Raw genomic sequence first — 25,241 nt, 5'->3', positions numbered from 1 at the left:
CGACTTGAAATCCCGATGAGGTCTTTCTTTCAGGTCTAAATATCTCATTCTTTTGCAACCCGGATACCAAAAGGACCTGAAACCTCTCGCGGAGGCGTACAACACACTCGGCGAGTGCTGTCTGTTTACAAATACGAATCTCACAGTTTCCCACGTCAAAAGCGTTCATTACCACCATTCGACTGGGGGGCGGGGGAAAGAGAAGGCGGGCGAGCAAGAAACGAAATCCTCACAGACACCTCTGCCTTCTCTCCTCCCGACAAGGGCGATCCCGGAATAAATATTTATTATGTATTATATGCGTGTGTGTCTATAAGTTATATACGTAGTCTGTATCAAAGCCAGGGTGAAAGAAAAGGCACACAGGACAGGGAATCCTACTGGACCCCAGAGAATATTCACTCCTATCCCGTTAACTCAGAATCCTCCGCCTGGGTCTACAGGTTTCGGCTCGGGGCCGAGAGCTCCAACCTCACCGTGGAGTTCGGTCCCAAAGCGCCCCGGTGCCCTGCTCAGGAAGCCCAGGCCGCCGCCCCTACCTCCCTCATCTCCGCCTTCCCCTGGGACACCCGATGCCCAATCCAGCAAAGAAAGAAGTGTCAGGCCCCAAGAGGGCGGCTGATAAGCGCTCGGGCCGGGACCGCGACACCTGCGAGGCGCGGCACCTGAGGGCGAAGAGGGGGCCGCCCGGCCTGCCTCGAGCACACCCCCTCGGGCGCCGGGTGCTATGCCGCGGCCGGAACCTCCGTACCTGCGAAGCCCGCGAGCTACAGGCGCGCGCGGCGCCTCCTCATCTCAGTGGCTCCCGCTCCCCCTCCGCCTCCCGCTGCCGCCGTCACCGCCGCCGCCGCTGGAGGCCAGGACACGACGAGCTCAGGGCTCCACCGCCATGTCCGCCGCGCCGCGAACTGCATTGTGGGGGGGAAGGGATGGGGAGGGGGAGGAGAGAGGGGGAGAGAAAGAGGAGGACCCGCTGAGGGGAGGGGGCCGAGGGAGAAAGGGAGCCAAGGGAGGGGGGAGGGGAGAGAGGGACAGAGCCCTGAATGGAGTCGTGACCCGGGCGGGGGTAGGGAACAAACGCACAGGAGACCGTGGGTAGGAGGCGCGGAGGAAAGGGTTTGGGGGTGCCCCTTCCTTTCGTTCTAGGGGCCCCAGGGCACTGGTTAAACCGGGGCGGGAGGTAGTAAACACCAATGGGAGGAGGGCTACATTCAGGGGCTGGTGGTGGAGACGGGAAACAATGGTGAGGGGACCGAGGTGGGAGGACAGCTCACTCACACTCACGCTGTGGGAAGGGGCGAGCGCGCGAGGACACTCGTTAGCCCGCGAGGAGGGGGCGGGGCCCCTCTAGCGTTGGGGGAGGGTTGAAGTCACCGCGGGCCTGCGGGGGGGCCCGAGCGGGGGTCGCTAAGTCCAGCTCCCTGCCGGGGCCCCACGGGAGAGCGGCGGGAGGACTTCTATTTGCTTGCGGAGGCCGGGGTCGCGGGCACTACCGCCCTGCTTAGTTCTGGTTCCTGGGCTATGGACCTCCCCGCGGAGGCCCCCAAACGTGAAGAGGGCCCGAAAGCCAGCCCCCAGGGGTCGGAAACCCCGGCCTTGGACATGCACCCTCCGGCCTGTGTACTGACCTGGCCCGGTCCCGGCCGCCGCGGACCCTTGGCGATTTAGCCCTGGCTTCTGACCACCAGCGAGTAGGCAGACAGAGGAATCGAATCCTCTGGGTCTCCCCCACCATTCCCCGTCTATTCACCTTTGCCACCACCCCCACCAAAGCTGGAATCCTTTTCTTTTAAAATGCAGCTAATTTCTGGAGTTAGGAGCCCAAAAGAAATCTCAAGAGTACCCCCCGGCTCCGCGCGCCGCCCGGAAAAAGATTTTAGAAATCACTTATTTAGTTTTACATGGGTTTGGAATCAACTACCATCCTTGAGCCTCCTCCCCCTTTTGCTTTTAATATATGTTCCTCCATGTAGTTATTTAAAGTCCCAATAGGAAAGGATTTATGGTTTGGTTAATTTTTTTAGTCGTGTCCGACTCTTTGCAACACTTTGGACTGTAGCCCACCAGGCTCCTCTGTCCATGGGATTTTTCAGGCAAGAATCCTGGAATCGGTTGCCATTTCCTCCTCTAAAGGATCTTCCCCACGGAGGGACTGAACCGGCGTCTCCTGTGTCTCCTGCATAGCAGGTGGATTCTTTACCTGCTGAACCGTCTGGGAAGCCCAGGTCCTAATTTTTTTAAGGTCCCAGCCTTGGAGATTATTCAACCAACCTCTAACCTCAAAGCTGGACAAATCACACGACTATAGTCCTTGCAGGTGACACATGCTAAGGCAGGAAAAGAATGTGATAGGGTGGACCTGAGGGAAGATGCAAAATCTTAAGTCTTTACAAGATGTCATTTATTTGCTAAGTCGTGTCGGACTATCTTGTGACCCCGTGAGCCCCACCAGGCTCTCTGTCCATGAGATTTCCCAGGCAAGAATACTGGAGTGGGTGGCCATTTCCTTCTCCAGGGGATCTTCCCCCACCCAGCGATGGACTGGCATCTCCTGCATTGGCAGGCACATTCTTTACCACTGAGCCACCTAGGATATTGCCTAATAAAATTTCTCATGATATGACTCAGAGGCTGGAACCTATAAAAGTTTACAGAGGGGGCCTTCCTCTCTGCAGGATCCATCTTCTTTGCACTCCAAAACTGGTTCCTTCTTATTTATCTTTTTGTATGTATATGAATCTGAAGTTTGATGAGAAGAGACCACTAAGTGCTAGTCATTGAGCTAGAGATTTCATATGTTTTTCCATTTAATTCTTATAACAGAGAATTCTCTCTGCTGATGAATGGTTAGAACTCTGAGCTTCCAATGCAAGGGATTCAGGTGTGATCCCTGGTCAGGGAACTAGGATCCCACAAGTGGCACAGCCCCCCAGCAAAAAAATTATAACAATCCCATGAGGTCCCATTTATAAATGAGAAAACCAGAGCTCTGAGAATTAATACATTTTACGCCCCACCCCCCATTTCATGCCAGGGTGTGCAGGTACAGTACACAGAGTAAGTGTGTTACTCGCTCAGTCCTACTCCGTAATGTCACGGACTGCAACCCTCCAGACTCTTCTGTCCATGAAATTCTCTAAGCAAGAATACTGGAGTGGGTTGCCATTTCAAGTTAAAAGAGCTCTACCTAGCTTCAACACTTATCTGTTGTTTAATTTTAGCCAAATACATTCTGAGTTTCTTTATATGTAAGTTTTCAATGACAAAATAGCTACTTCACAGAGATAATGTAAGGAAAATAGCAGATCCCAAATTTAAAACCTGTAGAGACATTAAGATGATACTAACATGTCTTTCTCTTTGGTGAGTGATATCAAGGTCCCTGGAGCAAGTTCAATTGAATAAAATTTCCCAGTTACTTAATAGCAAAACACTAAGAGTTATAAAGCCAAACCAGATTCCTGTCTCCAAAAAAGTTCACCATTGAGCAAGGAAGTTCACTACTGCACTACAATAAAGGCAACAGGTTTTAGCAAGAGCTGGACTAATACAGAGGAGTGCATGATAAATCCCACTTGGGTGAAGTTTTATTGGAAGAGGTAGAAGCTGAACCCTGAAAGTTTGCTTATATATGCTGGACACATGTCTGTGATCCTGAGAACATTGTTTTGTCTGGAGTGGGCAGGAAATAATGATTCTGAAAACAAAGGTGGGGGCCAGACAGAATCCCAGTGCCTCTCTGCTCTTATCCCTTCCAGATAACGCTTCTGTACGACTTTTCCTATTACTCAAGATCCGTTCAACTTCTACCTCCTTTATTAAATGATCTTCATCAGCAACACCCCCACAAGCCACTGAATGAGATTCCTCCGTTCTCTGAATCCCTACACATTACTTTTATGAGTCTGACTCCAATAAGTTATAAACTTGAGTGCAAATACTTAACATTTGTATTCCTTATAATGCCTACATACTTGTTGAAGGAAACCTCTGGCAACTATACTCCTGTTTATCATTACAATAAAACACTTATAACACAGGTATTTCTATGTGAAAAATGAGGGAAGTTAAGGTATAAGAGACTTCATTAGTGGCCAGGGTCACACGGGAAGCCACAGGCAGTCCTAGAATACCAGTTATGTGTCCTTTTCATTGAATCACCCATTTAATGAGAAATTAAATGGTAAATATCTGACTGCTCTGTATAAATACTCTAAGGACTTACATCTGATACTTGCAAGAAAGACCTCATGCTTGTGGTTAAGTCTCCTGTTCGGAAGTTCTGGGAGCTCAGTTTCTCCCAAACTCAGATGAAAATTACTTACAGCAAAAGTCTTATTTCATCATAAGTAATTAGAAATATAATTGCCCAGTGGATCAATATTCATACTCTATTATCTTCCTAGGTTATCAGTTCAGTTCAAGTCAGTCACTCAGTCATGTCTGACTCTTCGCGACTCCATGGACTGCAGCATGCCGGGCTTCCCAGTCCATTACCAACTCCCGGAGCTTACTCAGACTCATGTCCATCAAGTTGGTGATGCTGTCCAACCGTCTCATCCTCTGTCGTCACCTTCTCCTCCTGCCTTCAATCTTTCCCAGCATCAGGATCTTTTCTAATAAGTCAGTTCTTCATATCACATGGCCAAAGTTTGAGTTTCAGCTTCAGCATCAGTCCTTCCAATGAATATTCAGGACTGATTTCCTTTAAGATTGACAGGTTTGAGGTCTTTGCAGTACAAGGTACTCTCAAGAGTCTTCTCCAACACCATAGTTAAAAGGATCAGTTCTTCGGCAGTCAGCTTTCTTTATGGTCCAACTCTCACATCCATACATGACTACTGGAAAAACCATAGCTTTGACTAGATGGACCTTTGTTGGCAAAATAATATCTCTGCTTTTTAATATGCTGTCTAGGTTCCTCATATCTTTTCTTCCAAGGAGCAAGCGTCTTTTAGTTTCATGGCTACTATAGTCACCATCTGCAGTGATTTTGGATCCCCCAAAAATTAAGTCTGTCACTGTTTCCCCATCTATTTGCCATAAAGTGATGGGATTGGAATGTTGAGTTTTAAGCCAGCTTTTTCACTATCCTTTTTCACTTTCGTCAAAAGGCTCTTTAGTTCTTCTTTGCTTTCTGCCATAAGGGTGGTGTCATCTGCATATCTGAGGTTACTGATATTTCTCCTGGCAATCTTGATTCCAGCTTGTGCTTCATCCAGCCTGGCATTTCACATGATGTACTCTGCATAGAAGTTAAATAAGCAGGGTGACAATATGCAGCCTTGATGTACTCCTTTTCCTATTTGGAACCAGTCTGTTGTTCCATGTCCAGTTCTAACTGTTGCTTCTTGACCTGCATACAGATCTCTCAGGAGGCAGGTCAGGTGGTCTGCTATTCCCTTCTCTTTAAGAATTTTCCATTTTGTTGTGATCCACATAGTCAAAGGCTTTGGTATAGTCAATAAATCAGAAGTAAGTGTTTTTCTAGAACTCTCTTGCTTTTTCTATGATCCAAGAGATGTTGCCAATGTGATTGCTGGTTCCTCTGGCTTTTCTAAATCCAGCTTGAATGTCTAGAAGTTTTCGGTTCATGTACAGTTGAAGCCTATCTTGGAGAATTTTGAGCATTACTTTGCTAGCGTGTGAGATGACCGTAATGGTGTGGTAGTTTGAACATTCTTTAGCATTGCCTTTCTTTGGGATTGAAATGAAAACTGACCTTTTCCAGTCCTGTAGCCACCCTGAGTTTTCCAAATGTGCTGGCATATTGAGTGTAGCACTTTCACAGCATCATCTTTTAGGGTTTAAAATAGCTCAACTGGAATTCCATCACCTCCACTAGCTTTGTTCGTAGTGATGCTTCCTAAGACCCACTTGACTTCCCTTTCCAGGATGTCAGGCTATAGGTGAGTGATCACACCATCATGGTTATCCAGGTCATGAAGATCTTTTTTGTATTGTTCTTCTGTGTATTCTTGTTTCCTAGGTGACAGGAAAACCCAATCCAAAAATCATTCATCATATTGAGTGAAAAGGTGACTGATGAGTAAATTATATCAGAACAAGAAAGGTTCCTTAGAGATAAGTCTGCTAAAACCAACATCTACTGGTAAATCATAAAGAGAACAAATCGTAACAAGCCATGCATGTATGTTATTTTAAAAAAACAGGTTTTATCCTGTAATTAATGGAAACTTACTGAACATTCGTAAGTAAGAGAAAGATACAATCAGATCTGCTAAAGTTTTTTTCTAAGACTCCTTTTTTTCTCCCAAATAACCTGATTTCTTCAAGAGAGAGACTTCAGTGCTTGGTAACCTTTTATAGACTCTGGCCAATGATACTCTCCAGTCAAAAAGAGTCCCATGATATGGTCCTAATATGTCTTCTTCACCTGTGTATTCCAGCACCCAGAACAATTCCGATACTCAGAAAGTACCTAGAAATTGCTTGTTGACACTCTAAGTCATCTGTAAAGCAGAAGGTAGGTTCAGAGTTTAAAATTTTGTGATTCTTAAAAGCAGCATGCAATACCAGAGCCTCTAATGCGCACTTCAAAGAGAGTGTAAAGAATTGATTTCTTTTTATTTTTTTGCATTCTTGGAATTAAATAAGCTAAAATATGTTAAAATGCCTATCTTAGTAAACATTCAATGAAAATTAATTCCCTTTATCCTTAAAATCAAGTTTCTTCTCATCTGCCCCAGACTCACACTAGCACATGTGAATACTTGCTATCCATTGATTCCATTTAATTTGTTCTGAAGATTCAATGCATGGAATTTTTAACTACAGCCACACCCTTTAGTGTACTTGCTTGAAGTGTGTTGAAATGGTCTGTTTCTTTTTTTTTCAGGGTGGCTTTCTTCTTTAATGTAAATAAGAAATGAGAATTAGAAAAGACATTGGAGTTGGTATAGATGTATATATCAAATACTTAAATACAGACCAAGAGATGATGCTGTAATTGTAACCTAGGACCATATCATAAGGGCCATGTGTGCCATTTTAAAGGGCAGCCTTTTTACAATGAAAGTTAAAATGGAGTTAATAACACAGAACATTTGCAAGCAAGGCAGAGAGATCATCAGATCTACCTCCTACAGCAAAACTTACTTACATGCTACACAGCTCAGGTCCCAGGCATAGACACTGTTGGTTGATTTTTTTTTTTTTTTTTTTACTATATAGGGATTGTATTTTGTATTTTTTTTACTATATAGGTACTGTAAGTTGTATTTTATCAACAGGATGCCACAAAGGACCACGATAAAACCAGACTGAAACAGCTAGATCCAAGATGGTGGATAAAGTAAGCTAAAGGTCACTGCTTTCCTTGTCTTGATTTATCTCTTTGTTTCCATACCAACCCCTGAAAGCTGAAATACACTTGCCTTGATTTATCTCTGTGTTTGTTTCAAGTTACCTCCTAGTTATTGGCAGAGATGCCTTGCAGCTGTACTGTAAGAGATAAGTGCTTTGAGAAGTATACAATGGTCAACCATCCCCAACCAGCTCTGACTTGATCACAGGAATGTTCCTGCTCAGATGAAACCCAGAGGTATCTGAAAATTACCTTTGCTTCATTACCTTAATAAGATCTCCACCCAAAGTGGGGGTTTGTACTCTGTTAGGCACAACTGGTGCCGGATGCAAAGGAACACGATAGACTGTGCATGCCCTGGCTGCCCACGAAAATCTCTGCTCCTTTCCTAGAGCCCTGTTGACCTATTCACTTAAAAAGTGCTTTTAGAGCATGAACTCCCCTTCTCCATTCTCTGGCCATTGAATAAAAGCCTGCCCTGCTTGTACCAAATTCAGTTTTATCATTGGCAGTGCAAAGCTGATTGAGAAAGAACTCCCTGACTGAGCCTGGGGATCTTCAGTTCAGCTAGGGTCCCAAGAGGGAGCCTTGCTTCTAATTCAGTAACACAACTTCTGTTTGAATATTTGTACTTAACACAGAGCTCATTTCTTCCCATGTTTATTTATGCTATATGTTAGAAATTCTTCCTTTACTGAGTTGAAATCTTCCTACTATAATGTCTGTTTTTTTGTAAGTTCTTACCTCAAGAGTAACACCAGGCCTCTTTTTCTTCATATATAAAAACAAGGATGTGAACTAGATGAACTAAAGCCGAATAGGAGTCTAAAGGTCTATAATTCTGATATAAACTCCCTTTAAGTCAGCTATTTTACTTCCTCTAAATCATATCTTTTCCCCTTTTCCTTCAAAACAAAAATGAGGTCCAACTCCCATTCTAACAATCTCCCTGTGACCAATTCTAGTGTGTTAGCTGACTTTATTTTTCTGGGCTCCAAAATCACTGCAGATGGTGATTGCAGCCGTGAAACTAAAAGATGCTTACTCCTTGGAAGGAAAGTTATGGCCAACCTAGACAGCATATTAAAAAGCAGAGACATTACTTTGCCAAAAAAGGTCTGTCTAGTCAAGGCTATGGTTTTTCCAGTGGTCGTGTATGGATGTGAGAGTTGGACTATAAAGAAAGCTGGGCACCGAAGAATTGATGCTTTTGAACTGTGGTGTTGGAGGAGACTCTTGAGAGTCCCTTGGACTTCAAGGAGATCCAACCAGTCCATCCTAAAGGAGATCAGTCCTGGGTGTTCATTGGAGGGACTGATGTTGAAGCTGAAACTCCAGTACTTTGGCCACCTGATGCGAAGAGCTGATTCATTGGAAAAGACCCTGATGCTGGGAAAGATTGAGGGCAGGAGGAGAAGGGGACAACAGAGGATGAGATGGTTGGATGGCATCACCGACTCGATGGACATGGGTTTGGGTAGACTCCGGGAGTTGGTGATGGACAGGGAGGCCTGGTGTGCTGCGGTTCATGGGGTCACAAAGAGTCGGACATGACTGAGAGACTCAACTGAACTGAGGACAATCTATACTCTGATTCATTTTTGAATCCTCTAAAATGTCATGCATTCTGTCCAGAAATAAATCCCAGATAATATATGATCAAATAATTTTCAATGAAAGTGCTGCTGCTGCTGCCGCTAAGTCGCTTCAGCTGTGTCCGACTCTGTGCGACCCCATAGACAGCAGCCCACCAAGCTCCCCAGTCCCTGGGATTCTCCAGGCAAGAATACTGGAGTGGGTTGCCATTTCCTTCTCCAACGCGTGAAAGTGAAAAGTGAAAGTGAAGTCGCTCAGTCGTGTCTGACTCTTAGCGACCCCATGGACTGCAGCCTACCAGGCTCTTCCGCCCATGGGATTTTCCAGACAAGAGTACTGGAGTGGGTTGCCATTGCCTTCTCCGAATGGAAGTGCTAAGGCTATTCAAAGGCAAAAAGTCTTTTTGCCTGGGAAAATAGTGCATGGACAGTCATATTGCAAAAGAATGAAGTGAGACCTTTACCTAATACCATATAAAAAAATTAACTCAAAATGGATCTGAGACCTAAGTGTAAGACCTAAAATAATAAAACTCTTGTGGTGCTGGAGAAGACTGTTGAGAGTCCCTTGGACTGCAAGGAGATCCAACCAATCCATTCTGAAGGAGATCAGCCCTGGGTGTTCTTTGGAAGGAATGATGCTAAAGCTGAAACTCCAGTACTTTGACCACCTCATGCGAAGAGTTGACTCATTGGAAAAGACTCTGATGCTGGGACGGATTGGGGGCTGGAGAAGGGGACGACAGAGGATGAGATGGCTGGATGGCATCGCCGACTCGATGGATGTGAGTCTGAGTGAACTCCGGGAGATGGTGATGGACAGGGAGGCCTGGTGTGCTGCGATTCATGGGGTCGCAAAGAGTCAGACACAACTGAGCAACTGAACTGAACTGAGACAGAAATGTAAGGCAAAAACTTCACAACATTGGATTTGGCAATGACTTCTTAGATATGACACCAAAGGCTCAGGCAACAAAAGAAAATATGGACAAATTGGACTTCAAGAAAAATAAATACTTGTGCATCAGAAGACAGTATCAATGGAGTAAAAAGGCAACCCACAGAATGGGCAAAAATATTTCAAATCATATATCTGATATCTACAGTATAGAGTGAAGTAAAACTCAACAACAAAAAAACAAACAACCTGATTCAAAATGGGCAAAGAACCTGATACACATTTCTCTGTAGAAAATATACAAATGACCAATATACACATGAAAAGATCCTCAGCATTGCCAATCATTAAAGAAATGCAAATCAAACCTACAAGATATCATTGTATCTCTCTCTCTCATTAGTATGGCTACCACCATAAAACAAACAAATAAACAAACAAACAAACAAAAAAACTAGGAAATAGTGTTTGTGAGAATGTAGAGAAATTAGAACCCTTGTGCAATGCTGGTTGGAATACAAAATGATACAGCTGCTGTGGAAAACAGTAAGTGGTTCCTCAAAAAAATTAAACATAGAATTATATTACCATATAACCCAGCAATTACAGTTCTGGGCATATACTCAAAAGACTTGAAAACTAAGTCTCAAAGGGATATTTGTACACCCATATTCTTAGCAACATTATTCACACAATAGCTAAAAAGTGAAAGCATTGCAAATATCCACTGATGAATGAATGGATAAGCAAAATGTGGTATATACAAACAATGGCATACTATTCAGTCTTAAAAAGAAAGGAAATTCTGCATATGCTACAACATGGGTGAACTTCGATGACACTAAGCTAACTGAAATAAACCAGTTACAAAAAAAAACAAATACTGTGTGATTCTATATACTTAGAGTAGTCAAAATCATAGACAGAAGGTAGAAAGGTGGTTACCAGGGGCTGGGGGAGGGGAGAATGAAGAAAGAGTTTCAATTTTACAAGATTAAAAGAGTGGCAGAGATGAATGGTGGTGATGGTTGCACATTATGAATGCATTTAATGCTGACTGAATTGTACACTTGAAAATGGTAAAGATAATAAATTTTATGTTACATGTACTTTACCAGAACTTTAAAAAGTTGTAAAAAAAAAAAAAAAAAGACACACTCTGATGAGTTCTGGAGCTGGAAATCTCTCTTCCCTCAAGGAGCTCTCAGAAACATAAACAAATACTAATAGAATGTGATAATTTCCATAATAAGGGTATGTATAAACATTATGAAAACACAAATAAGGGATAACTAATTTTATTTGGGAGAGAAGGAAAGAATGATCAACAAAACTTTGGAAAATAAATATTCTTGAAGTATCTTTGAAAGGCGAGTGAAATAGCCATCTAAAGGAGAGGAAGAGCATTCAAGATATAGAGAAGAAAAAGGGTAGGGCATGTTATGGGAATCTGCAGCTAGTTGGCACACTGGAGGGCAGGGTGCAGGAGATGATACTGGAGGGCCAGATCATAGGCCTGCAGTACCAGGCTGAGCACCTGGCCGTACCTGAAAGGTAGTCCTTAAAGAGTTTCAACCAGGAGAATGATACAGTCATACTTGGATATTAGAAAAGATTAATTAGCAATGCATAGATAAGAATAGAGGAGCCAAAACTGAAGGCAGGGAAAACAGGGATTGTTGTAGAAAATCAGGTGAGAGATTATGAAAGCTTGAAATAAGTAGAAGTAGGACAGAAAAAAGGGACAGATCAGAAAGATGTAACATGTGTACAGTGTTAGAATAACAAGACCTAAATGGTTTATTAAGATGTGTTGTTCATGGTACAGATAAAAGTTCTCATGTAGAAGAGATTGTTCTTATTCAGGGAGGTTTCACTATCACCAGCTCTGAACAACCAGGAGCAACTGCTGGTATGCAGTTTAGAAAGTAAGCCTAAAAACTCAGTCTAGGGACAATGAGAAAGAGTGATGGGGACTTCCCTGGTGGTCCAGTGGCTAAGACTCAGCTCTTCCAATGCAGGGGGCCTGGGTTTGATCCCTGATCAGGGAACTAGGTCCCACATGCCACAACTGAGTTCACATGTCACACTAAAGATCCTGTGCTCAACACAGCCAAATAAATAGAACGGTTTTTTTTAAATGATGAATTAGGAATGTCTGCTGAATGGGAAAGCACTGGCACATGACAGATATTTAACATTTCACTCTCAGGCAGAGGAAACATTAAGATAAACTGAGTATTTTAAAGAATACATATGGTATATTTCCATTTTTAAAAATTCAAGAACAGACAAAATTAATTTTTGTTGATGGAAGTCAAAATAGTTGTTATCTCTGTGTGAGGATGTAGATATGGACTGGAAAGGGGTACAGGGGAGCATATTAGAGTGCTAGAAATCTACTAGATCTTGATCTGGGTGGTGGTCACACATGTGTATATATCTGTGAACAACCAATAAGTGGTACACTTAAGTTTTGTGCTTCTTACTATATGAATTATATATATCAATTTTTAAAAATGAAAAAAGTGAATATGTGTTTAAGGAATGGCAAATAGTTGGATGTTGTATAGGGTAAGGAAGAAAGAAAAAGGTTAGCAGACTACTGGGAGATAAAGTTGGGGAAGTAATAGAATGGCAATAGATAGTGAAAGGTTTGGGGAACCATTTTAGAGTGTAGGCTTCCCGGGTGGCTCAGCAGTAAAAGAATCTGCCTGCAACACAGGAGACATGGGCTTCATCCCTGGGTCAAGAAGATCCCCTGGAGGAGGGCATGGCAATCCACACCAGTATTTTTGCCTGGAGAATCCCACGGACAGAGGATTCTGACGGGCTACAGTCCATGGGTCTGACACGACTGAATTGACTGAGCACACACACACACATTAAAGAGCTTGGACTTGTTCCTACAGCCTTTGGGGAGTATATAAAGCTTTGGATATTCCCATATCTCTGTTTTGGCTGTGCAGAGTCTCCTTTGGAGAGAAAAAGTGAAGAACAGTTTCTCTGACCCAGCTTGGATCTCAGACCCAGTATCCTCTTGGCTAATGGTTTATCAATTTTATATCCATCCTTGGAAATCATAAAAGGGAGGGGAATCCAATTACCTCTGAAAGTACCTGGCAAGTGTCTTTAATTCAAACTTTGAATATTTTTTATTATAGACCTCACATAACCACATTGCAAAGTCTCAAACCTAAAGAAAGGGGGCATGAACTGTGGATAATTCTACTACAGTACTGTTAGCATTTTCATATACTGGATTTCATAACAGTCTTTCTTCTTTAAAAAAAAAAAAAAAAACAGCTCTTCAAGATAAGACAGCTGGCCTGTGCTGATAGCCCAGTACCAGAGACTAGGTCAGATTTGGAAAAGCATAACCAAAAGTTGTCTCTGAATGTATTTTGGCAGGAGCAAGGCAGAATCTAGAAGTAAACCACGTCAGAAATACATGTCTAAAACGAAAAAGCAAAGGGCTAGAGTGCAAAGGTGGAAAGGTTCAAGTGTTAGCCACTATATGTATACAGAAATTCCTTTGACTGGGTGCCTACTGTATTTTGTGAGCTGTATGTAAGTGTTAGACTGGATAGTTGTAATCTTAATAATTTTGTCTTATTTTCATTCAACCTTAAATCATATGCATTTTTCATGTTGCTATATAGTCTTCATAACTATTTGCATTTTCAGAGGTTAAGTTTTATTTTTCATAGAATAAAAGTTAAAAATCAATTTTTAAAGTAAAAGTTTTATTTTATTTCTTTTAACAATTTTGCTTTATTTCCTTTAATGTGCATTTTACAACTCCTAAATCTTTTCTAAAATTATTTTCTAATAAATGACTTTTATGTTTGTAAATATTGGGTTGGGTGAAAAGTTAAAATTTCATCCCAATGAACTTTTTGGCCAACCCAATAGTTCCCTGTTTTCTTAAACTGTTAAAATGAAATCATTTTTTTTTTTCTGATTATTATAGAATTACATGCTCTTTTCAGAAACTCTGGAAATTTTAGGAAAAAATAAAGAAGAAAATGGAGAAGGAAATGGCAACCCACTCCAGTACTCTAGCCTGGGAGAATTCCAGGGACAGAGGAGGATGGAGGTCTACAGTCCATGAGGTCACAAAGAGTCAGACGCGACTGAGTGACTGAGCATACAGAGAGGAAAATAACAATAGCAATAGACCATACCCCACTATCTTAAGATAATCTAAACAACTTTTGGGCATATTTCCTTTCAGCCTTTTTTTTTTTAATGCATTTTAACAGTTGAGATCACACTTTGCACATAATATATTTTTTGTTTAATGTTTTGTCGTTGTTCAGTTGCTAAGTTGTGTCTGACTCTTTGTGACCCCATGGACTGCAGCTTGCTAGGCTTCCCTGTCCTTCACTATCTTCTGGAGCTTGTTGAAACTGATGTCCACTGAGTCAGTGATGCCATCCAGCTATCTCATCCTCTGTCACCCGTTTCTCCTCCTGCCCTCAGACTTTCCCAGCATCAGGCTCTTTTCCAATGAGTCAGTTCTTTGCATCAGGTGGCCAAAGGATTGGAGCTTCAGCTTCAGCATCAGCATCAGTCCTTCCAAGGACTATTCAGGATTGATTTCCTTTAAGATTGACTGGTTTTATCCTAAGTATTTCTCCACATCGTTAAGAATTCTTTGTAAATACAGTTTTAGCAGCTGTAAAATTTTATATAAAAGAAGGTGTCATAGTTTGCTTAACCAGTCCCTTATTGTTAGGCATTTAAGTTACTTTTAATTTTTTTTCTATTCTAAATAATGCTTTTTGCATTAATGTATAAAGCACTATAATATTATTTCCTCAGGGCTTCCCTGGTGGCTCAGTGGTAAAGAATCAGCCTGCCAATACAGGAAACACGGGTTCAGTTCCTGGGCCAGGAAGATCCCACATGCAACAGAGCAACTACTGAAGCTCCGTTGCCACAATTACTGAAGCCCAAGCACCCTAGAGCCAGTTCTCCACAAGAGAAGCCGCAGCAATGAGAAGCCCGTGCACTGCAACTAGAGAGGAGCCCCTGCTTGCTGAAGCTAGAGAAAAGCCCACACAGCAACGAAGATCCAGCACAGGCAAAAATAAATAAAATTAAAAATAAAAAAGATATTTCCTCAGAGAAAATTCTAAGATGGAGGATTTCTAAAATTTTAAAGCTTCCTGATGTGTATTACCAAATTACTTTAAAAGATCTGTCCTAAATTCTACTTCCCTACTATGTGGGAGAGAAAACAAACTAAATATTTTCAGGCTTTAAAAATGACAGGTTTCTCAGAATCTCTGAATAAAGGCTATAGTATCCACAAACACAGTTTCCTTAAAAAAAAAAAAAAAAATACTGACTAAAAACACAGGAGTGCCAGATTTGGGGAGGGGGGGACTTGTCACACTTTAGTTACTTTGACATCCCCCTGGAGTCTGAAAACACACCTTCTAAATAGTCAAGTACCCCTACCTTACACATCAACAATATTTTAGACAGAGATTACCTAAAGGTTAGGCAACATCAGTGAAAATCTTGCTGCGTTTCCAAAGTTCCCCAGAGAATATGACCCAAGATCACTTACAGTTTTGGAGGGGAGACTGTCAAAGAGATCCTTGGAGGGATTAGCAGTTCAAGCAGATTTTATATGCAGCTCTGAATTTTTCTTGTTTAGACAACCCTTGGTCCAGTTCCAGAATCCTTACCCAGCCTTAGATCTCTCCCTACACTCCTCCAAGGGCCCTCCAGGCATCTATAACCTTGAGAGATATCTTGAGATTCCCCTTTGTCTCTCTGGCCCACATACGCTTGCTTACTCTAGTTCCCTACTACCCATTCTCACTCCATTTTTCTGCTCTTGATCTTCCTAATCTTCTCCTCTCTCCTCACTCTCCTGAGTCTTAAGTTTCTCTCTTAAATTCTCTATTAATGCTCTCCCTTTCCCTCTTTGTCCTTGTTTTCTCAAACTTTCAGCCCTTTCCTCCTCTTCAACAGGGACACAGCTGACCTTAACTAGGAGCTGCATCTCTCTATTTTGTCCCCAGACTTCTCTCCCTCGGACTTTTCTGTTCTGTCCAAATGGCACCCACAGTCTCAGTTTTGCAGGAGTTTCTCCCAGCCTCTTTTACACCTAAGACAGCTTTCTTTCACCTTGTTACCAAGGAATACTCTTTAAAGAGCACTGTTATCCCTCTAACCCAAAGATGACCTCCTTCTGCTACTTATACTTATCATTGTTGTTGTTGAGTCACTCAGTCATGTCTGACTCTTTGTGACCCCATGGACTGCAGCACACCAGGCTTCCCTGTCCTTCGCTATCTCCTGGAGTTTGCTCAAACTCATGTCCATTGAGTTAATGATGCCAACCAACCATCTCATCTTCTGTCCCCCCCTTCTCCACCTGCCCTCAATCTTTCCCAGCATCAGGGTCTTTTCCAATGAGTGGGCTCTTTGCATCAGGTGGCCAAAGTATTGGAATTTCAGCTTCAACTTCAGTCCTTCCAATGAATATTCAGGGATGATTTCCTTTCAGTTAAGTTCAGTTGCTCAGTCATGTCCGACTCTTTGTGACCCCATGGACCACAGTATGCCAGGCTTCCCTGTCCATCACCAACTCCCAGAGTTTACCCAAATTCATGCCCATTGAGTCAGTGATGCCATCCAACCATCTCATCCTCTGTCATCCCCTTCTCCTCCCACCTTCAATCTTTCCCAGTATCAGAGTCTTTTCAAATGAGTCAGCTCTTTGCATCAGGTGGCCAAAGTATTGGAGGTTCAGCTTCAACATCAGTCCTTCCAATGAACACTCAGAACTGATCTCCTTTAGGGTGGACTGGTTGGATCTCCTTGCAGTCCAAGGGACTCTCAAGAGTTCAAAAGCATCAATTCTTCAGTGCTCAGCTTTCTTTATAGTCCAACTCTCACATCCATACATGACTACTGGAAAAACCATAGCCTTAGGATTGATTAGTTTGATCTCCTTGTAGTCCAAGGGACTCTCAAAAGTCTTCTCCAACAACACAGTTCAAAAGCATCAATTTTTCAGCACTCAGCCTTCTTTATGGTCCAATGCTCACATCCGTACATGACTACTGGAAAAACCATAGCTTTGACTGTAAAGTCCAAGAAGGAATCAGTTACATTATGCCCATATTTTCCTCTATTCAAATTAGGATACATGAGAGTGCAAGTTTATAAGCATACTTATAATTGCAACAAGATAGGATATTTGAAATCTGAGCTGTCCTCAAAAATCTGGGACATAATGTTGCTATAAATTCCACCTCTCCAGAACCCAGCTCTCCAGCAGTTTCACACACACGGAGAAATCTGAACATCCTCGGAGTTGTCTAGAAGTTTGTGTTCTATATATTACACTCAGACTAAAAAGAAGTGTTCTCTTTTTTGTCCACTCTGGAAGATAGAGTTTTGACTACACGTCAACTTAGGTCCAGATTGCTATTTATAGGACATACACAGAGGGATTCTTTAACTGGAGATTTTACAAAGGTCACAAAAGGGTTCACTGAGAAAGACCAAGTCCATGCTCTAAAATGGAAATGTACAGTTTACCGCCCATTGACTTACAGATAAATCTATTTAATGATCTTCAAAGGTGGTTTAGTAGGTTCTGGTTTAAACTTCAGTTCCTTCTTTCTAAGAAAATTAGGGGAAACTATTAAGCAAAGTGAATTCCTCAGAATCACTTTAGACTTTCCTTTCGGCACTATCCAAATTTTATAAATTCTCTTCTGCCTGGAGCCCTAAATCTAAATCTCCATAACTGTATTGGCTCAAGGTTCACTTTAAGTACAATCTTAATGGATCATATTCCTGAGGAAGCTTGCTTCCTCCAATAAGCCTGCAAAATTCTCTCTTATTATTCTTGATTGTCCCCTGAAATGTTACTCTTTGTGAATTAATATGGCTCTGCCTAGCTCTAGATAAAATCCTAATTTTCTGTCATGTGTCTTGTCTGTGTTGCATTTTCTGTGCACTTTTGTCCACCCCTCCAGTGAAAGGGGTATTTTAAACATTTTTGTTTCCAGAGAGAGCAACTTGCTGGTTGGAGGATCCAAGTTTAAAATGGACCCCCAGAGAAACATGTATGGCTTGAGGCATCCTGTGTAATTCAATGAGTATCCACCCTACCCCTAACCCATATTTGCTGGCTAAAGCAAATGTGAAAGTCAGAGAGGGGAAGGAGTTATATTCAAGCAATTTTATGTACAGTCTTGTGCAGACTGCACATACTAGAGAGTTCACACACTTTTCTCCCAGAAGTGACCTTCAACTCTAACTTTACAAGCACTTCCAACTAGGTTGGATATCTAATTTCCATAACTATCACAGATCAAAATCATCAACTAGTGGGTGGGAGTTGGGGGTGCAGAATAGGTTAGTGGTGAAGAGCACAGATTCTGGTGTCAAACTACAGGCTTGAATTTTGGCTCTGCCACTTCCTAGCTATATGACTTTGATTGAGGTACTTCACCTTTTTCTGCCTCAGTTTCCTCATCTGTAAAACAGGGATAATAATATACCTATTTCATACAGTTTTCATAAGGTTTGTATACATAAAGTGCTGCAGTAGGTTCTGTATGAGTATCAAGTAGAGTGGGTACACTGGTAATAGTTCTTATGAAAAGTAAAAGAAGTAACTTTAAAAAAGTGTCAGGCATAGACCTTGGAACATAAAAGATTTTTAGGGCCCCTTTTCCTTTGTTAAACATGCCTTAGGCTTGCATCCTCCTAAGCCTTTGCAATATGGTACTTCCTTGGCATGATAAACTCTATTGCCTTTCTTTGCTGGCAAACTGTTCCTTCTTCACCCACTTAAATGCATCCTCCCCTCTGTAGTTTCCCTTGTCTTTTTTTTTTTTTTGGCTTCTTTGGAGAGAATGAGTCTCTCCCTCTTCTTCAGCACTTACTGCTATCACGCTGCTTGATCATATTGTATTGTAATTACTTATTTATGAATCTTCTCCCTCACCAGACTTTATGGTCCTCCTCCATGGCTGGAGCCACATCTTATTTTCACAGCCTCTATCACAGTTCTGTCCTTCATTAAATGTTTTGATGAATGGAGGAATAATATCAGCCAACACACAGTGCTTAGTTCTAGGCTCTGTTCCAATGCTTTACAAATATTAACTTTAATCTTGACAACAATCATATGAAGTATTATTATCATCTCTAACTTACAGATAAGAATAAATGACTCAAAAGAGTTTATGTAATTTGTCTAGGTCACCTCTGCTACTAATTGTCAAAGCCAGGATACTAATATAAGTAGTTGGTATCAGAAACCAGGCTTTTAACTCACCCAGTACAGTGTCTCCTAGAGAACAAGAGAACAAATAATTGCTCGCGAACTTGGCTTTCCCAAAGGTCTCACTTTCTCAGGCAAATGAGACGTTCATCTAGCAAATATTTACATAGTGCTTTCTATGTGTACACCATCATATTGAGCACTGATCTCTAATTGCTCCCTCCTTTCCCCTATCACCCCTCCACCTAATCACTTCTACCTGCCCCAAAACTCCACTGTTCTATGAACTTCTTTCAGTTTCTTGAATGTGTTGTACTCTCTGTGTCTCAGCTTTGGAACCATGACTTCAGTTTGCCCTGTTAACTCATGCTTATCCTTCAGTTCTCAGTTTGCGTGCGTGCATGTGTGCATTCTTAGTTTTGTCCCACTATCTGGAGACTGTAGCCCACCAGGCTCCTCTGTTCATGGGATTTACCAGGCAAGAATACTGGAGTGGGGTGCCGTTTCCTCCTCCAGGGGTCTTCCCAACCCAGGGACTGAACTCTTTATCTTCTGCCTTGGCAGACAGATTCTTTACCACTGAACCACCTGGGAAGCCATTCTTTCTGCAAACCATAGTTATTCCCGCCCCCTGCCTCCCCCGCTCAAGTAATTTACATGCCCTTGCTCTGAGCTCCCCACAGCACTTTGCATTCTCTTTATCATAGCGTTTGTATACTTACTGTTCTTGCCCCTTTACTTATCTGCCTTCTGCACTAGACTAGAAGCTTTGTGAGACCAAGGACTGAGTCTTATCTGGGTTATCACTGAATATGCAGCACTCAACCTGATGACCAGCACATAGTGGGTGTTTGATAAATATTTGTCGAATGACCAGTTTAAGGATGAGCATGACAAAATCTCTACTTATGAAGTTTACTTGGAAAAAAAAAGGTCTAGTGGGGATACAGAAAATGAAAAGAATATATTATAATAGATTATATACCAGGATTCTTCAGGGACACAGAGGGAAAGATTTCTGACTCAATCTGGAGTAAAGCAGAAAGGGGACAGTTCAGCAGAGTCTTAAAGGAATAGTGAGAGTTTATGAAAAGGGAAGAAATAGGTCATAAGCAAGAACTATACTATAAATTGTTTGATTGCCTAAGTGGCTAAACCATTTTTTCTGTGTGTCTGAAAAGAATACTAAACTAAACTTAGTTCTACAACTGATTGTTCTAATATGAGTTTGGAGACAATATGCCATAACATAAAAGGCAGTATGATGAGATACTTTTTTCGTTAAGTGGCTGCTCTGTGAATCCCCATGAACATCTCTTCTTACTTCTATCATCATATTTATCATGCTGCACTGTCATTAGTAGAGTGGTTCTACCCACATGATGAGCTATTTAAGGCCTAGGGTTAAAGTCCTTTAAAAGTCTGATTCAATTCTGTATATTCTCTAGTACCAGAACAAAGCCATTCCAGCAAGAAGGTCTGTGAATACTCCTACGTGACTATGAAGTCTTAGATGAGCTGGCCTCCAGCAGTCTCTCAGCTTTGTCTCATGTCCCATACAACATGCTCCAGTCAAGATATACCTCTCAGTTCTCTGAATAACATTGGGCTCTTAAGGCCTATGGGCCTCCCCACATGCCAATGCCACTCCCACTGTCTCTTCGCGTTCATTTTTCCAGTTCATCATCCAGCTAACTCCTACTCATCCTTGAGGCTTCAACTTAAACATCACTCCTGAAGAAAGCCCTCCCTGGCCCAGAGACAAGTTTAGACCTTCCTGTTATACGGTCTTATAAAATGGTAAATTTCTCAGTGTCATTTATCACACTTGTAAATACTTAATCACTGTCTCTCCAGTGGAGCAGAAGTTTCATAATTCAGCACTTGGAACAGAATGTATAAGATAACAGGTGCTCAAAAAAAACTCTTTTGAATAAGTTACTGAATAAATGAATAAAGTGCTATAATTCATTTTTAATATGATTTTTTTAGTGGCCTGGGCTTCCCTGTTGGTTAAGCTGGTAAAGAATCCACCTGCAATGTGGGAGACCTGGGTTCCATCCCTGGGTTGGGAAGATCCCCTGGAGAAGGGAGCGGCTACCCACTCTAGTATTCTGGCTGGAGAATTCCATGGACTGTATAGTTCATGGGGTTGCAAATAGTCAGACACAACTGGGTGACTTTTGCTTCACTTTAGTGACTTAGCTTTCAGGAGGCTCTATGATAGATTAGAACTGATCAAATTAGCAAATAACCCATTAGTATTGTAAGTATTTCCAATGCACCATTAAGAATCAGGGTTGTTGCTCTGCCAAGCAAACAGTTGAAGAACAGTGTCTTAACCAAGACAATTTACAGGGACCTCTATGCACACCACCTTTTTCCCCTCTGCTCTTGAATCATTTCTAGTAATCCCTTCCTTGCTATCAAAATCTCCTGAGCTTGTTTTCCTATACCAGATTTCAACTCATCTCTTGCTCCAAGTTCTCCTTCCTGGTTCTTCAAAGGCTCCTCTGATTCCAGCCAGCCAGAGGATTCCCATTTCCTCAACAGCCTTGCCCAGAGCATCAGAATATTATTGCTTCTGGCCCCAAGCCATCCCACTCAGCACCTCCCCAGCTCCTACCAAGCCTTTCTCAAAAGCTCTGGCACAAGGTAAGGGATTGGGTGGTGTGGAAGAGTCAAAAGAAAAGAGTTTCTACCCTCAATGAGCTCCCAGTCTATCAAGGAGACAAAATGTTAGTTGCTCAGTTGTTTCCAACTCTTTTTGATCCCTTGGACTGTAACCCACGAGGTTTCTCTGTCCATGGGATTTTCCAGGCAAGCATACTGGAGTAGGTGGCCTTTCCCTTTGCCAGGATATCTTCCGGACCCAGGGACTGAACCCAGGTCTCCTGCATTTCAGGCAGATTCCTTACCATCTGAGCCACAGAAGAGATTGTCGAGGAGACAAAAGATAAACACAAAAAGCAAAACAACCATAGCATTCTGTATTTGCTTAAATGCCAAATGATGTGAATGTACAGAGAGCATTTGTGAGATAGTTCAGAGGAGTCATCATCCTTGAATCTTACTTACCACATATCTGATCATATTCCAAGTATTGTTTCTTTTATTTCCTTCTTCTAAGATAGCTTCTTCTAAGATAGGTCTTCTATTTTTCCCTTTCTCACTTTTCCCACCACCATCGTCTTGGTTTAGACTCCATATACTCTCCTCTAGATTATGGTAACAGCCTCCCAGTTTATCTCTTTGCTTCTATTCTCAACCCCCATTCAATTCATTCTCTATTGTAGCCAGAGTCATATTTTTTCCCCTTATTTATGATTAGTTTTTTTTGTTGAAATGTAGCTGATATACAATATTATATAAGTTAAAAGTGCACAACATAATGATTCACAAAGTTTGTACCCCATTTATAGTTATTATAAAATATTGGCTATATTCCCTGTGTTGTACAATATACCTATATAACTTTTTTTATATGTAGTAGTTTTTACCTTTGAATCCCCTACCCCTATATTGTCCCACCCCCTTCCTTCTCCCCACCGATAATCACTAGTTTGTCCTCTATATCTGTGAGTCTGTTTCTTTTTGTTATGTTCACTAGTTTGTTATATTTTTAGATTCCACCTAGAAGTGATATCACACAGTATTTGCATTTTTCTATCTGACTTATTTCACTACCATAATGCTCTCCAAGTCCATTCATGTTGTTGCAAATAGCAAAATTCTCATTATTTTTTATAGCTAAATAGTATTCCATTGTGGACTTCCCAGTGGCTCAGTGATAAAGAATCCACCTGCCCTGCAGGAGCTGCAGGAAACACAGGAATATCCCCTGGAGAAGGAACTAGCAACCCACTCCAGTATTCTTGCCTGGAAAATCACTTGGACAAAGGAGCCTGGTAGGCTATAGTGCATGGGATCACAAAGAGTCAGACACATGACCGAACGACTGAAAAACAACACAAGAACAAATATTCTGTTGTATATACATACACCACACCTTGTTTATCCACTTATCTGTTGATGGGCATTTAGTTTACTGCCATGTCTTGGCAACTGTAAATAACGCTCCCATGAACATTGATGTGCATGTATCTATTCAAATTAGTATTTTTGTTTTTCGAATTTATACCCAGGAGTGGAATTGCTGGATCATATGGTAGTTCTAACTTTAGTTTTTTAAGAAACCTCCATACTCTTTTCCACAGTGGCTGCTGCTGCTGCTGCTGCTAAGTCGCTTCAGTCGTGTCTGACTCTGTGCAAACCCATAGACGGCAGCCCACCAGGCTCCCCTGTCCCTGGGATTCTCCAGGCAAGAACACTGGAGTGGGTTGCCATTTCCTTCTCCAACGCATGAAAGTGAAAAGTGAAAGTGAAGTCTCTCAGTCATGTGTGACTCTTCGAAACCCCATGGACTGCAGCCTACCAGGCTCCTCAGTCCATGGGATTTTTCTGGCAAGAGTACTGGAGTGGGGTGCCATTGCCTTCTCCGTCCACAGTGGCTACACCAATTTAATTCCCACCAATAGTGTGTGACTGTTCCCTTTTCTCTACCTCCTCGCCAATATTTGCTATCTATATTCTTCTTAATAATAGCCATTCTAACAGGTGTGAGGTGATATCTCAGTGTGGTTTTGATTTACATTTCCCTGATAATAGTGACGCTGAGCATCCTTTCATGTTCCTGTTGGCCACCTGCATGTCCTCTTGGGAGAGATGTCTATTCAGTTCTCCTGCTCTCTTTTTTTTTTTTTGCCCATTTTTAAAATTGGATTAGGATTTTTTTTTTTTTTAAGTTGAGTTGTATGAGCTGTCCATATATTTTGGACAGAAATAAACCCAAGAGCTTATGGTCAATTACTCTGTGACAAAGAAGGCAAGAATATGCAATGGAGAAAAGAAAATCTCTTTATTAAGTGGTCCTGGGGAAACTGGACAACTACATATAAAAGAGTGACCCCTTAATGATCATATCATTTGCAAATATTTCCTCCCATTCAGTTGGTTGTCTTCATTTTGTTTATGGTTTCCTTTGCTGTGCAAAAGGTTTTAAGTTTTAATTAGATCCCACTTGTTTATTTTTGCTTTTATTCCCTTTACTACTGGGGACCAATCCAAAAAAAAATGCTATAATTTATGTTAAAGAATGCTCTGCCTATGTTTTTCCCTAGAAGTGTTATGGTTTCTGGTCTTACGTTTAGGTCTTTAGTCCATTTTTAGCTTACTTTTGGGTACGGTGTTAGAGAATGATCTTACTTCACTCTTTTACATGTAGTCGTCCAGTTTCCCCAGGACCACTTAATGAAGAGGTTTTCTTTTCTCCATTGCATATTCTTGCCTTCTTTGTCACAGAGTAATTGACCATAAGCTCTTGGGTTTATTTCTGGGCCCTCTATTCTGTTCCATTGATCTACGTGTCTATTTTGTGCTAGTACCATACTGTTTTGGTTATATAGGTTTGTGATAGAGTCTGAAATCAGGGAGTGTGATTCTGCCAGCTCTGTTACTCTTTTTCAAGATTGTTTTGGCTATTCGGGTCTTTTGTGTTTCCATACAATTTTTTAAATTATTTGTTCTAGTTCTGTGAAATTTGTTATTGGTATTTTGTCAGGGATTACAGTGAAGCTGTAGAAAACCTTGGGTAGTATGGCAATTTTAACAGTATTAATTTTCCAATCAAGAACTTAATATATCTTTCCATTTGTTTATGTCATCTTCACTTCTTTCATCAGCATCTTATAGTTTTCTGAGTACAGGTCTTTTACCGTTTTATGTAGATTTATTTCTATGTATCTTATTCTTTTTGATGAGATGGTAAATGAGATCGTTTCCTTAATTTCTTTTTCTGATAGTTCATTGTTAGTGTATAGAAATGCAACAGTTTCCTGTATATTTATTTTTTACCCTGTAACTTTACTGAATACACTGATGAGCTCTAATAGTTTTCTGGTGGCACCTTTAGGATTTTTTATGTATAGTATCATGTAATTTGCAAGCAGTGAGAGTTTTAATTCTTCCTTTCCAATTTGGATTCCTTTTATTTCTTTTTATTGTCTGATATTTAGGCTAGGACTTCCAAAACTCTGTTGAATAAAAGTGGCATGAGTAGGCATCCTTTTCTTGTTCCTGATCATAAAGGAAGAG

The 25,241-nt window shown here is 41.5% G+C and overlaps 1 protein-coding gene and 1 long non-coding RNA gene across 11 annotated transcripts in view; one reads left to right on the top strand and one right to left on the bottom strand.

Annotated features, from left to right (window-relative positions):
* The window catches only part of TUT4 (terminal uridylyl transferase 4), a 156,950-nt gene extending 141,530 nt beyond the window's left edge, over positions 1-15,420 (bottom strand). For 8 of the 10 annotated variants that reach the window (XM_061411961.1, XM_061411954.1, XM_061411960.1 and 5 more), the window contains exon 1: positions 752-929. The gene's annotated coding sequence lies outside the window, so the exon portion shown is untranslated. Of the gene's footprint in view, positions 1-751; positions 931-15,401 lie in introns of those variants that run through there. The other 2 variants (XM_061411956.1, XM_061411958.1) reach the window with 2 other exon arrangements.
* Positions 5,558-7,406, top strand: LOC133244593 (uncharacterized). Its single transcript, XR_009735450.1, has 2 exons — positions 5,558-6,487; positions 7,254-7,406. It is a non-coding gene; the product is annotated as an uncharacterized LOC133244593 (long non-coding RNA).
* Positions 15,421-25,241: the final 9,821 nt, after the last annotated feature.

This window comes from Bos javanicus, chromosome 3, assembly GCF_032452875.1.
Source record: "Bos javanicus breed banteng chromosome 3, ARS-OSU_banteng_1.0, whole genome shotgun sequence".
Taxonomy (NCBI): domain Eukaryota; kingdom Metazoa; phylum Chordata; class Mammalia; order Artiodactyla; family Bovidae; genus Bos; species Bos javanicus.
The sequence above is the reverse complement of the archived record's forward strand: the minus strand, read 5'-3'. Positions and strand labels throughout refer to the sequence as shown.